Raw genomic sequence first — 14782 nt, 5'->3', positions numbered from 1 at the left:
ATTAAATAAAAATAATGACAAACATCAAGACAAGATTGTGTTAAGAGCAGCATCAAGACGAGATTGTTTTAAGAGCAGCAGCATACCATGTTATTAAGTTCAGTACAGAGCTTCAATAGGTTTGTGCCTTAGATTTTAGATGTTCACCCTACAAGACTTCAATTAAAGATGTTCACCCAACAAGAATCATGCCTATGTTCTGCGCTCTTGTGACTTCCCAATGACAAAGACAAGAACAGGCAGTGTCTTTTATTAAGAACCGAAAAACCAGATGAAGTCTTCATATGAAGGGAAATTATCCAGATCTTCCCCAAGAGCTCGATGACCATCTATACCTAGGCTGTAGTTCGAACTAAAGTCAAATTCCCCTTGTCTAACTAGACCATGAGGAGGAAAATCACTCTCAACAACACTGCTAGTATGGTCACTTAGCCCAGCCTTGTGAAGTCCATCATCGGTCATATTACTAGTGAAATCTTGGCTAAATGCTACATTCTCTTCAAAGTTCATCCTTGAGGGATCTTTGACCTGCTGGTTTCCATTCATATTAATTACAGTATGTTCCTTACTAGCAAGAATACCAGAAATTGATTTATTCGCCATATGATCACGTTGTATGCTTGTGCTCACATCCATGACTTCTGGCTCCCAGTTCCTCTCGGTTGACACTGAAAGAGATGCATAGCCTTGTCTTCCTGAACTAAAGCATCCTTCTCCAGGACCCCGCAAGTCGGCTGAGCTTGCAGAATGGTCTCCACAATCTGAATCTTGCATTCCTGCCCCTTCCATTTCTACTCTTAAAAGAGGTGGTGGATGTAAGCTTCCTGAGTCCCAATCAGAAGGTACAGCTCGCTTCCTACGTCTGCCAACTTCTGCAGCCTCTTGATCAGAATTGACTGTCGAAGGCAATGAGGTTCCACTGGCTGAGCCACTTGCACTATTATTAAAATCTTCTCTTGCAACAGAGGCAAGCCCCTGATCTCTAGCAGCAATAATGCATGTATTTTCAAAACCCTGTACATCATACTCGCTCGCACTATCTTGAACAAGGTGTTCTGTAATTTCAACCTCATCAGTAATGGCCTCGCCAGAAGAATCACTTTGCTGATTGGCAACAAGTGCTTCTTGTTGACTTAATACTGCCATCCAAGTTGCATTTTCTTTGGCGGTCATCTTGTCTTGTAAACCCTTGGACTGTCTCACAAGATTACGTACTTTAGAAATATCTGGCAACATGTGTTTGATAACTGACATCAACACCCCCACCTTCCAGGCCTTCTTCAGGTCATGGGGTTTTTTATAAGGAGGAGCTCCTTGTCCTCTTGGCAAACCCATCTGCAGCCACCAATCCTCTTCACCAGTGGGCCACCAAGGAGGGGAAACACCTTTTTCTAGTGGGAACTTTCTTTGAGGAGGATTGCAGTGTGGCATAAGGGCTGATAGAAGAGAGCCAAGAGTAGTATCTTGAAGTTCGTGAAGAGAGTGTTGGGCAGGAGCAGCTGCAACAGTGCCCTCCCCCTTCCCTGACAATCCATGCTCTGCTCTATATTTAACTACAGCAGCTGGACCATTTCTATCAAACTTAACCTTCTCTTTCCACCAAGCTCTAAGATTGTCTGATGAGCCACTCACTGGTTTCCCCTTCTCAGGTATTATGCCATATACAAAACCCTGTGCCTTGCATACCTCCATCATCTTAAGCATATATTTCAGTATGCCATCCTGTGCTCGTGACATCTTTTTCCTGCGAGCTTGGTCATACGACTGCTTTGGCCTTTCATTTTGTCCTTTCAGCCTTTGCTTCTCCTTTATAAATTTCAGGCGTATACGATCTCTCCAGATTCGTTTTTCCAGCTCATCTACATCTATCTCAGTATCACTAAAGCCTCCTTCATGGATCCCATTGGCAACTTCCTCTGCCATCATGCTCATTAAATCATTGTCTTCATGTTCCAAATAACCCATTTCACCAGTACCCATGGCTGAGAGCAAGCCTTATTGGTCGCTTGTATGTTACACTTCCTAAGAACTACATTAACCTCTGTTCAATTGTTCAACTCCATATTCTCCAATTCATATTCTGAATGAACTATCATTGAAGGTCTTCACCAACAAAGTCTGCAAACATGCCATAGATTTGAAGTTATACATGGTACTCGGAACAAACAATAAGTGACTGCTAGCCTGCACAAACACAAGTTCTGGTAAGTGAATTCAAAGCGAAGATGGCATATGTGCTTATGAAATGTACATTGTTATTTAAACCCAGAGCTTTTTCTTTTTTTTAATAGAGAGAGAGAGAGAGAGAGAGCACACAGAAAAAGCACTCAAAATTCATTCTACAAGCCTAAACTCAAAAATCTTAATGTGCTATAAGTAAAGCATAAACATGTATATGCATGTATGACTGCTTGGATTTCGGCATTACCAAGCCCTATAAAAATGGATTAGATCTTCAAAGCTTGCAAAAAACCAAACTCAAAGAGAGCCCCTCTAGTAAAACTGGTTGATTAATCCTAGGTAAAGTCTTTGGAATTCAAAGTAAAACAGCTGAAATAGCAAATACGCAACCCTCAAAACTAAATAGAAGGAAAGCCAATAAGATCTTGTTAGCAATATTGTCGGCTCATAGTGAAATTTACGCCATGGCTAGTATTACTAGCTATTTTAGGCATTTTATTGTGGCCTGTATGATGCATATTTGGGCATTTATTGCTGGACGATCTGATGCATTATTTACTCTTTTTTTGGCCTATTTATTTGGGCTCCTCCCCCACATCCAATCATTCATCACTTGCAGATCTAGTGCATGCCTTGGGGGAGAGGAGCCCGTCCTAGTTCCGACACAACCAATGACTCACTATCATACATGACTGTCTCGTGTTTGTATATATGGATTCCATTTCCCAAGCACATCTCTGAGTTCTCTTCCTTTGCAATGTTCTTCTCTGTTCTCTCTTTCTTTCTCTTCTATCTTAAGTTCAGGAGTTTATTTCAGCACTTGTTTATGCTTCCATTGTAGCATCAACTTTTGAGATGGTATCAGATTTCAAGATCTCTACTCTACTGCTGTTTTTCTGCTGATTACATGTCTGCCCCGACTGATCCTTGCCTTTTCCTTACTGCTGCACATTGTTTCCAACCTGGTGACTGCTGTCTGCTGTCCATCGCCTTGTTTCAAGCCTTTTGTGGGCAATGTTTTGGTCCAAGAGGCTGCGTTTTGATTTTCTGCATTATTTTATTGCTGATCAACCTGCGTTTTGCTATCCAGCAGTGCATTTTCTGCATCTACTGCTCCTCGAGACTGGGCAACAGCATTTGCTGCCTTCTGACAGTGTTTATTGGCTGTTTTCCATTTTCTGCAATTGATTTTGTGCGATCAGCTTGTGAATACTGTGTATGAAGAGGTTGGGCAATAGCTGACAGCATTTGCTGCCTCCTAACAATGTTTATTGGCTGTTTTCCATTTTCTGCAATTGATTTTGTGTGATCAGCTTGTGAATACAGCCTATGAACTCTCATTTGGTACAATCTTTGTTGTTTGGTTGGCTGTACTCTTTCTCTCCATACCTTCACTTCTCCATCTTCTCTTCTTATCCTCTCCATATGGCTCCTCCCTGCACTTCTACAAATGATAAGTTACATAGACCTAACTATCTAACTTGAAGTGCTATCACAAAAGCCTAGTTTGTGCAAAAGCAGTTACGGTACATTGTTTGTGGCGCTATTCCACATCCTTAGCGTCCTTTTCCACGTTCCAAACAATTTTGATGAGGACCTACCGACAGCTACCTCCTACAAGACATCTCCACAAGTATGGTCGAACCTGCAAATGTTGTATGAGGCACCTGTCAGAAGTGGTGCAAAAATGGAAGCATAAACATATGTTGTAATAAAAAAATACGTGCCCTCATGACACCCCTCCCCCTTGAAATCCTTACAATCGTCCTCAATTGCACTGCCAAATGCATCAAAAGCAAAGTACTACATTGGAATTTCCATAGGGCATCATAATCAACACAACATTGCGCACTGTTGTTCAACCATTCCATATCCCCAACATATACTGAAAATTACCAACCAGCATAACATAACATAAGACTCACAAAGAAACATTGCCAGATTATCATGTGACATATCCATTTCTCATGAGCTCAACTCATCTGGCAAAATCAAACCATAGCATAGCATAACCAAGCATAAACCATGGCTAAAACATCAATGGCATCATAACATATGCTATTGTCCATGGAACTATAAACCATTGAAAACTGAGCATAATCTAATCATAAATTGATCACTCGCTGATCTGAGAACTGATCACAAACTGCTGGAAATGTGACCTCAAACTGATCACAAACTCATTGCAAAAAACTGACCAGCAATCAACGCAAAAACTATGCCAAAAAAAAGACCAAAAATAGTTCTCAAGTTGATCAAAAACTGAGCTGAATACCAGTGAATATTAATGACCATACGCTGAAAACCAACATTCGATAATCAGCCCCTGATGATCATTAACTAATGCTACACCAAGCATAGCCAATGCCATACCAAGCATAATTGATTACACACCGAGCATAACGGATGCAAATGTATAGTCAGAGCTGCAATGAAAACCATACCGATCTGCATACCAAACATAGTGACTAGTACACTAAATAATGATCCCCTAGCAAACATACTATTCACCTACAGTACCCTGAATGTATATTGAATACATTCAAGATCCACTACTTCTAGAGCTGTCCATTGCTGAGGAGCGGAGGTGCTAGCTCTCTCACAAGCATCATGTAATACTCTGGATCTTTGCTCTACTGAACCTGATTGAGCTCGAACTAAAGTCTGCTCTAACCGAAAAGCATCAAGGTAAAGCTGCAACAATTGAGGATGGTCTATCAAGTCATCCTCCTCCATCCATTTAGCATCCATTGGTGAATAATTCTGAAACTTCACCAAGTACCTTCTAGAACCCTTACCCTTGATCTTCCTCTCTTTGTGTGCCAAAATCTGCTCTAATTTTCAACTTTATTTTCAGATTTACCCTTTTTCTTAGCCTTTGACTCTTTGACATGTGACTTGGCATTATCATCGTGGAATCTTACATCCTTTTCACACAGCAATGTGTTGGCTGTAGTAGCAGTTTCTATAAGCTGAGGCATGCTGGAAACAGTGGACTTAATGCAAAAATCCTGAATACCCTTTAGCAAACCACAAATATACTTCTCCACCTACTCATGGAGGGGTATTGTGCAATAAGAAGTAACTAGCAACAATGTATCCCAAAACTTCTTATTGTACTGATCCAAGTTCTTGCAATCTTTGGAATTCAACTAATTCCAAGCTGTCGTAATGTCTACTTCAAAGATACTTGTCAACCAATTTGAAGCAAATATTTGCTTAAACTGGACCCAAGTGATAGGTGATTGCCCTTGAATAAGAAATGTAGTCCACCATTGCAATGTATTTCCCTTCAAAATGTGGCTGCCTTGCATATCTTAGATGCCTCTATGAAGTTGCCTCCAAAATAAGCTGCATCAAACTGCTGAATAAAGACAAGTGCTTTCAACCTATCTTGTGCACCACTAAAAGGCTCAAACTTTACGCTTTTGCCACCTTCATCATAGTCCTTCAACGGACCTATGGGAGTAAAGTTATCATAAATGGGCTGCTACAAAAAGGGTGCATTGGCTGTATTTGCATAAAAACCAAACCTATTTGAAGCACCTACATGACCAATACCATATCCTTGTGCTCCAACAATCCCTGGGGTGCTGATACATATCTATATAGCTTGCTTTGTGCCCCAAGCATCATGCTTATGTTGCCATACATGGGATTAGGCATTCCACTTGCATTACCCGGATACATTGGGTGTTGTGAACCATGCATTGGTCGTTGCATACCATAGGGATTTGTGCCATACATTCCCGTATGCGATGCCTGTCCAACCATAGCATGAAAAATGGTACCACCACCAAAGTATCCTAGCTGTCCCATGCTTGCATATGCATAATTGCCTTGCGGCCCATGTTCCCATGGATTGGCACTACCAAGTTGGCCATGCATTTGCACTTGCTACCCCACGGATACCAACTGTTTGTGCTCATCAAGCATATTGGGCTCTTTTAAAGAAGGCTTAGGCATTTCCTTTGGTTATTGTGGCTTTCCCGAAGCTATAAAAGGTATCTTCTTCTCTTTGCCTTTGCTGTCCTTCTTTGGGGCATTCAAGAATCGAGTAAACTAGGGATCCTTTGCCAATTCAGCAAAAAGATTTGTTGTTGTACGCATTTGATCCTTAAAGCTATCATCAAATTCTTCAACCCCTTGCTGGTCATCAACTTCTTTATGCATTGAAGTGTCAACATTTGGGTCATTTCCCACATTTTCAGCATGTTGTTCATGCTGAGAACCATGCCCAACATTAGTCATTGCATTTTCACCTTCACCACGTGATTAACCAAGGAGTGATACATCCTCTCCACTTGATCCCATATCACAATGTGAAGACATGCTTGCTGTAATTCATTGCTCACAACAATCTCAACAATAATGCAATAGTCCCAAGTTGCAATCAAGTACCACGGGCCCACCAATTCAAAGGATTTGATAGTGTCTCGGCAACAGAACCATGTAACCAGCCTTCCTTCTGTGGATGGGTGGTAAATCCCTGATTACAACTTAATTACAGCAGCAAACAGTTAATGCAAAACTGAAAAAACAAATTTACCTATTGATCTTGGACAATGCACACCCGATTGGCCCCAAAATTGGCGCCCCTTTCGGTATTTCTTTAGCTTTATTGAAAAAGAGGTTGACTTACAATGGGATTCTCCCAATCCCTTTCGGTATTCCAACTCCCCTTGCTGTTCAAAATCACCAGCAAGTCTTTAATCTGATTTGCCCCTTGATTCGGGCAATCAATTGGCCTTCACCCACTTTGATAGAGATGGAAAATGCACCAAATTCAATTTTTTGCTGGTCCCTCCACTTGAATAGGCTAAAAACAGCTTCTGCCCTATTGAATCCAAGTCTTGGAGCTTCCAATTTCTGACACGCTTCCCGAGGCTGCTACTAAACCCTAATTTCTGCGGTAGATTAGGGTTTACAGCAGAGAAATCTGAAATTTCTCAGCCTCCAAGGGTCCAAATGCTGAGTTCTTCGGAGCAAGGCTGAGAAATGGCTGGGAGATGAGAGAGAAAATTTAGAGTTTTGTCGCGAAGAATGACTGAAAATCAATCAAATGCAGCTGCTGCCCTACCAAAATAGCTTGTAGAAGCAAAGTACTTAAGAAAATCAGTCAATACTACTGCTCCATGTCTCAACAGCCTGTAGATGCTATCACCTGATGTTGATTGGTCTTCTCTTGCCCCTGGTTGCCTTAGAAGGTTCTCCAATGGGTGCAAATCAGACCAGCAGCATCTCGTCCCTATCTCTTGTAGGCTGAATACACTAAAAATGCCTCTCTCCAACCTCTAAAGACGTTTTTCAATCTCGCATGGGCAGTTTTGACAAGTGGCAACCTTCCCAAATGGCTTTTTCAGTATTTTTCATAATTAAATATTAATTTTCAACCTTTAAATACTGAAAATTAATCTAATAATTATTTTGATACCCTAAAAAATAATCTGACTGGCCAATAATTAAATTGGCTGGGCAACTTCCATTCCTGAGCGTCTCTACGCCATCTTTAACCATCAGATTGGCGTTAGGTACCATTAAACGCCACTTCTCTAGTGTCATCAACTGACACTTATGGTCAAATGAATGACCTATGCCAACAATTGACACCAAATACCACCAAGTACCTACGCAACATAACTTATAGCAACTTTTGCCTTTGACATCTTGTGATTTCCTCGGATCTCAGGCTTGTAAATTTACGCTTAACCCCAATTGCACCTCACATATGTAACATTTACTTAATCACGTGATTAAAAAATTAATCCACATGTTAAGTGAGGTTTCAAAAATACATGTCCTCATTACAAGCCCACCTCCTCCCCCTAGAAGATCGGATCTACCAAATCTACCAGCTAGAGCCGGAGACAGAAGAACACTACATATGCAAGTGCCCAGCGTACTACCAGATCCGAGGACGCTTCCACTACCTGTTCAAAGAAGGATTCGGGCCACTCTTCAAAGTGATGGATTTCAAGGACCAGAGATGCATTGGGCTCTGCCTACTGGAAATACAGCGCCACAGAGACCATCTCCTCCGGACCTCGGAGCAGAGACAAGGAGCCGCCCAACACATGCTCACAGAATTCTATTGAGAGCCAACTGCCATCCCCACCCCTGTGTCCCCCACCAACCCCGCTAACCTCCCACCCGCAGGAGACCACCCTAGCCATAGCCACGGCAAGAAGCAAAGCCCGGCGCCCACGCCCAACTGACCCCCACCCTCACAGGAGACACATGTTGAGGATACAAGGGATACTACGCCACCACCGGAGGGCCCTATCCCACCGATTCAGCCTCTCGATGTTAGATAGACCTATGCGAGACATTTTAGGATAACCAAGCTTCATGAGCAGTTTCACACCATACTTGAAATACATATGAATTGTACCCAATCTATATACCATTTTGTACCTACTTAATTAGTTTATCATAGCATTAGATGGTAGCTTTACTGGGACCTGGAAAGTTTTCCAAACATTTTGTATGTAACGTTTTGGTCTCATAGGCCAACTTGACCTTTTATAGACATTAATATAACTCTCTCTCTCTCTCTCTCTCTCTCTCTCTCTCTCTCTCTCTCTCTACACACACGTACACATGCGTCCACGTACACATACACACATTGATACAAATCATACATGGATGCATCCTCTAGAGCCCTCAGTATGAACATGCCACAATATCAACACCATTTCTAGCACGTGTTAACCAATTTATTCATTGTCAAGCCAATATACATGAATGTACACCTCCCCCATGGAATACATAGTGCTATTTAGTGGAGATGGACATCATCAAATCCACTCAATATGAGATAGGATGGTATTCACACATTTGAGAATGCATGCATTTGCTAGTTATGCCACCAAGAGGTTGAGTCTAAGGAGCAATTTATTTACAAATATACTATACAATAATCAAAGAGAGACTTCATTGTCTTTGTTAGATGGGTTTAGGCCTCTCCATAGGGTAATGGAGTATGAGGATCAGAGATGCCTAGGATTGTTTTAGCCGATACTCTAGTCACATAGAACTTCTAAGAAAAAGGAGCACAAAGATAGAGAAAAATCTAGTGAGCTAGCAAGTTCTTATAGATTTGTTTGTTGCTAGCTCTAGGACTAGAATGCTAGAGACTTGCCTCCATAGTAGCATTAACACATCATCCACAAGTTACAGGAGTCACATAAGATCTATCAATCATGCTTTACAAAGCACAATGCCCACTATTGTTCCCTTACTTTTGGCAAATCCAAGCCATCATCACTTGCCATTAGAGACAAGTACCTTCTCTCAATGAACTCACTATCTTGGATCACCCCATGACAGATATTCTTGCCTTGAGAAGAGTACATCATTTCTAGAGATTTCTATTGATCCAGTTGGGAATCCTACAAATCAACTAGAGTATCATTGAAAGATCTTTGAATATGTGCTTTGTACATGGGCTCTTAGATGTAAGATATGAGAGCACAAGAACAAACCAATTTTAGACACACACTCTACATTCAACCATATCCTCACACTAAGGGTGATCCTTGAGGAGGACTGAGCCCAAGACCAAAGGATTTACTATGGCTTGGTGGATTTCCACAAGGCATTTGACACAGTACCTCAAGCACAATTCCTATAGAGATTACAGGACATTGAAATGCTAGAGAGTATACCATGGAATGTTAATGCATTGCATGAGACAATGACAAGTTGTATTGTACGGGCTCTGTGTCCAAGAGGATTGACAAAACCATAGGAGTAAAGCAAGGATGCACACTTTCGCCCACATTATTTAAAATATGTATAGATGAGGTATTCAACTATATTAAAAAGAAAGGTGAACTTAGAGCTAACCTAGCTAGACTGTTGATACCAATATTATTGTATGCTATTACCAAAATGAGAAATGAACTTAATGATTTGATTGAAATGAACTCTAATTCTAGTACCCTAGCACTTGGTGTTAGTAAACCAAATGCAATACTAATCATGGTGTGTAATAAGGATTACTTGTATATAATTAAGGAGGATAGACAAGGAATTCTGGCTATAGTATTGGAAACTAAACCAACTATGGAGAAGAGAGAAACGAGAGTGAGAGTAGATAGTGTGAGTTGAAAATGATAGTGTACTTGTTGAACTGAAAGTGAGAGAATAAAAGCACAACCTTAGATCTAAGGTTTACCAAACCTCTAACTTAACAGAAGTTAGCTAACTCTAGAACTAACTCTAAATGTAATGACAACTTAAGATCTTAAGATTTGCTTGAAAACTCTAGCACAACCTTAGATCTAAGGTAGAAGAAACCTTAGATCTTAAGATTTGCTTGACAACTTGCCAATGTATTGTCTGTGGACTAAGCATAAACTTGCTTGCCTGAGACAGCGTGTATTGCAAAGGTAAATAAGACAGCCAAAAACCTAGTTATAAACTGTAACATCAGACATCTCTTCACTATCATACATGTACAACTTGAGCCCTCACTCCATAGTGGAGTATACATAGGTTTGCAATCTTGCATATTAAACCTATGCAAAAGCTTATCCACATACTATGATTGCAACATCATAATGCCATGCTGATTTTTTTGTGAATTGAATCCCCAATTAGTAGCATAAACAACCCATATCTAACATAGCAAAAGCATGTCTCAATTCAGCCTTGAAAGTTGCACGTTTGGTCCAATGAGCACCATATCATCTACATATAGAATGATAACCAACAAGTCCCCTCCTTCATTCTCTTAATGTAGAGAGTGGGTACAATTAGACTATTTGTGAAACTAATACTAGCCAAATATGCATCAATCTTATCATACCATGCATGAGAAGCTTATTTTAAGCCATAAAGAACTTTATACAATTTACAAACCATGTGCTCTTTGCCTTTCACCACAAATCCTGGAGGTTGTGACACATAAACATCCTCATGTATACCACCATTCACAGATACTGTCTTGATGTCCAATTGATGTACTTTCCAACTATAGTTTGCAACCATAGTAATGACACACCTAACTATACTTATACGAGATGTAGGAGCAAATATCTCCTCATAATCTATGCCCTTCTTCTATGCATAGCCTTTGGCTACAGAATGTGCCTTGTATCTCCCTATAGTACCATCAACCTACCATGCTTCAATTTATAGACCCATATGGTTCCAAAGTCTTTCTTCCCAATTGGCAACTCAACAAGATCCCAAGTATTGTTGCTCACAACAGAATCCAATTCTTCTTGCATGGCTTGCATCCAATGTGCATCCTATTGGGCTTCTTCCAAGGAAGTAGACTCGTCGCCATCTAATAGTGTCTCATAAACACACATTCATCCCAAGAATCGTCTACCTCCAAAAGATCAACCAAATGAGCCCCCGCCCCCCCCCCCCCCCCCTACATGATGTATTGCATATCTAATAGCCCTTCTAGTGCATTGAGGCAAGGGAGCATCCATTCTACTCTCTTGGAGAGTTTGTAATAGCCATTTCGGGACTGTTTTTGCTGCATTTACAGCAAACCTTTCTTATTATACTGCATGTTGCACTAATAGAGGCAAACCATCATGAAATACTTGCTATTCGAAAGCATGTAATAATAACTTGCTGCAATAAGTCTCTCCGACCATTTACAGTAAGCTCAAACCCCAAAGAAGGTTGTAAAAGGCCTTCAAATACACCACCCAAGTCATAGGTGGTTGGCATTTCAAACCAATCATGCGAAAAGGTTGCATTTTCAGCAAAGATTACATGTCTACTGAGAAACAATTTGACATCCCATCTTGAACATTACTTTCTCAAAGCTCCGTGTCCTCCAAACAGGATACGCCTATCTAAATACATTCTAAATTTCTTAAGAGGCCGCCGTGGAACAATATGAACTAATTGGCCATCCAAAAACAATAGGATACTTTGCATTATCTGAGCTTGAGCTTGTGGGGTGCGAAAGAGAACCTCAAAGAACTCGTTTGGCCCATCATAAATCTCCTCCACCAGAGGAGCCTATAACTATCCATTTCCAACTTCCTTAAACAAGTCACAATATGAAAGCATACTCTCAAGCCAGCCCTGAATACGCGTAACAAGTGGAATGGAACAGTGGATTAGAATATGGCAGCCCACAAGGCTGCAATGTGCTGCAACACAATATCTGTTCCCAAAACCACCACCACATGCTCACCGTCCAGTAAGGTGGACACCTTATCCTCATTTGTATGAGTGTACTCACTCATCAGGCTATTAGCTTGAGCTAACATACTTTGGTACATGTCTCTTCTCTTGCAAAGGAGGCAACTACCCTGCTGCCTGAATTCCAATGCGCTTGTTCCCATGGGATCCACGATAGTAACACTTGCCCGTCCCGCCACCTTCAGCATCTTCGTGAATGTCCTCTTCCCAAGACTCCTCATCAAAATCCAAATCATATTTACCTTCCACCCCGGCCAAGTGCTGGTCAGTGAAATCCATATTGATGCCACAACAGGTCCATCTTTCCAGCGCTAATTCAAAAATCAGTTAATCACTATTCTGCAGGTCACTAGTGTTCAAGGAGTCGGTCTACACGGTGCTGCACTGTTAGCAGGACTTTCTGTGTATCAAGGACTGACTAGGGTTTGCATGAGAGTGTCTCTTACCTCTTTAGGGCTGCCCAGGTCTAACCTTCAATCTATCTGCAGGTCGTCACCTGAATAGCACCCACCACCTGATCTGCGCCCGCAGCCAATTATTCTCCTGCACCCACCTCCTGTCTGTACTGCACCCGCTAGCTGGTTCACTCCCCCGCCTCCTCTTGATGAGATCGTAGCCAGACTCGCAGCGCCTATAACCATCCGGCTGAATAACAGCGCCCCCGCCCACAGCAGTGCGTCCGTGGTGATCCTTCTCTGTCTAATCGTGGCGATGTCAGAACTGGTAAGGAGGAACGGACAGAGGGCTGCTACAAGATTGACGAATTTGTGATGGCGCTCTGTCGACGTTTTTTCGTCCCCCCCCTTCTCTCTCTCTCTCTCTCTCTCTCTCCACTCGTCACTTTGTCTCGGTCTGCTTCCCTTTTTTCTCTCTGTCTCTGTTTCCAAGACTGCCTGATTTCTCTAAAGGGCCCCGCACTTGCGGGGGGGTAACCGTGGTTACCCGGCTACTCACGTCGTGAGGGATATATGCCCACATCTGATTGAGCGGGCCTCTCCCCGAGAAGTGCGGGGAGAGACCGTGTTTAAGTCCCTCTCACCATGGTAACTTCGCCATTTGCATGTCACATGTCGATTTTGCATGTGTCGTCCCTCTAGTTGGTATCTGAACTCTCTACAACTACACTCGATCCACACCGTTGTATGTGAGGCTGCGGTGCTTTCATACAAGGTGCGGCGTTGCAACGGCCATGCAATCCATTCTATCGTGCACTCTTACATCCGCCTATTCACTTGCTACCTGGTCTTTCAAACACCTATTCCTACCACCATAAGTCCCATCTCATTTGTGGCCATCCCCGTTCTATGTCCACAAGATAGGTGGGAATTTAGACGTTCTATTAGGTTCCAATAATCTGACAATGGTCTCACTGCTTGTAGGTACGAGTGTTATAGTCACAAGTCTACAAGGCCATCTATGGACACTCCTATCAATTTTGCTCCAGTCCGATCGATTGCACTCTGCAACGTGTATCTATGTTGTTGCACCCCACGCCTATTGTGATTCAACACTCAAGAATCCGCCTCCTTTCTCTAATTGTCAATTCGTGCTTTTTGGTGGGATGGCACAAGTAGGTGATTAATGCCTTTGCAAACACCAGACGGTATTGGGTGTTGTAGGTACTATGTCAACATTTGAACTCTATGTTGTGTGCTAGGTATGTCAACCGAACACTCCACATGTCCTGCTTGTCATATCGCAACACTAATCTTGAGGAGGTCCATCTTGATTTATCATCATACTCTCCATCATTCATGATTGACAAACCATGTCTATGTCTTATGCATTCTCACTGCCACCTATGCTGACTCATCTTCTTCCCTACACATGGCAAAGGTTGTAGGTCCTGTTGTGGCCTGTTGTAGGGTGCAGAATTACAATCCGACTACTCCAACCATAGATTCACAGGTACGTTGCTTACTCCACCTTGTGCTGTTAGCCATGTATATACAACCAAAAATTTTGACTTCATGGAATTGTGCTTTTGCAATGATCACAATGATACTTGGATTCAATGTTAGCTTTGGTTGTTTTTGTTTGCTATGATTGTTAAATTGGATGCTCATAAAAATTGACTTCATGGAATTGTGCTTTGACAACAATCATGAAGAAACTTGGATTCAATGTTAGCTACGATTGTTAGCTATGAAAAAAAATGCAAGCAAAAACATCCATAGCTAATACAATGTCTTCATGATTGTTTTTGCGAGTATCAATTACAGTAGTATCCTCACATGCCATATGGTATTGGGTCGAAATACATTATTTACAACATGGGCAATTGCTAAATCTATTGGTCTGCCTAAGATGGCCAATGGTGCATGTCCATTGTAAAAATGTTGTCATATATTGGTTTGCGTAATGTGTCGGTTTGCCCAAGAGGGCCAATGGTGCATGTCCATTGTAAAAACACCTATTAGTTTGC

General features: G+C 41.7%; 1 pseudogene across 5 annotated transcripts; it reads right to left on the bottom strand.

Annotated features, from left to right (window-relative positions):
• Positions 1-223: 223 nt before the first annotated feature.
• LOC148024358 (protein ETHYLENE INSENSITIVE 3 pseudogene) lies at positions 224-13251 on the bottom strand (annotated as a pseudogene). 5 transcript variants are annotated; one of them, XR_015693288.1, is made up of 3 exons: positions 12804-13251; positions 3712-3826; positions 224-3625 (listed from the first exon to the last, which is right to left on the bottom strand). The product of XR_015693288.1 is annotated as a protein ETHYLENE INSENSITIVE 3 pseudogene, transcript variant X2 (transcript). The 5 variants fall into 5 exon arrangements; XR_015693287.1 differs by having other exon boundaries at positions 224-3617; XR_015693291.1 differs by having other exon boundaries at positions 224-2118.
• Between the last annotated feature and the right edge of the window lie 1531 nt (positions 13252-14782).

Source organism: Lygodium microphyllum, chromosome 15, assembly GCF_053477565.2.
Source record: "Lygodium microphyllum isolate KBCC chromosome 15, Lygodium_microphyllum_v1.1.10, whole genome shotgun sequence".
NCBI classification, from domain to species: domain Eukaryota; kingdom Viridiplantae; phylum Streptophyta; class Polypodiopsida; order Schizaeales; family Lygodiaceae; genus Lygodium; species Lygodium microphyllum.
This window is presented reverse-complemented; position numbering and strand designations above follow the sequence as displayed.